The sequence below is a fragment of the Mesitornis unicolor genome, unplaced genomic scaffold (genome assembly GCF_000695765.1).
Source record: "Mesitornis unicolor isolate BGI_N332 unplaced genomic scaffold, ASM69576v1 scaffold31649, whole genome shotgun sequence".
Classification (NCBI taxonomy): domain Eukaryota; kingdom Metazoa; phylum Chordata; class Aves; order Mesitornithiformes; family Mesitornithidae; genus Mesitornis; species Mesitornis unicolor.
In genome coordinates this window covers 1265-1783 of record NW_010208453.1, presented here as the reverse complement: position 1 = coordinate 1783, position 519 = coordinate 1265, and positions in this window count along the sequence as shown.

The window sequence follows — 519 nt, the reverse complement described above, 5'->3', positions numbered from 1 at the left end:
GCCTCCCGCGTGCCAGGGGAGGCTTCAGGGCACCAGCCACATTGGGTGCTGCAGTGGGACCCTCACAGTACCTGTAGGGCCATACTGGCAGGGGCAGCTGGCCTCCCAGAAATCAATAGCTCCATAAATCCCCTGTGCTGGTGGCTGCCGGTGTCAGGGGTGGCTGCTGGCTGGGGCCTGGGCGTGCTGGCTCCATCCTGGGGCCCGCAGGGCTCAGTGCCCCTCCCTGGGGCCATGTGGGGCCGGAGCGTCCTGGGGCCACAACCACCACCTGCCCCTTGCGGGGACCCCGCAGGCGACAAAGCCCCACATTGTTGTGACAGCAGCTGGGCGCGGAGTGACGGGAACGCCTGGGTCCTTCTGCCCCTGTGCACACGACAGACAAATCCTGTGTCAACCATCCCCAAACTGCCCAGCCCCATGGGCTTGTGAGCCAGGGTCACCCCATCCATGCTGGAGCCCTGGGGTCCCTTCCCAGGGCTGCCTCGGCGCTTGGCAGCCACGCCAGCTGTCCGCAGA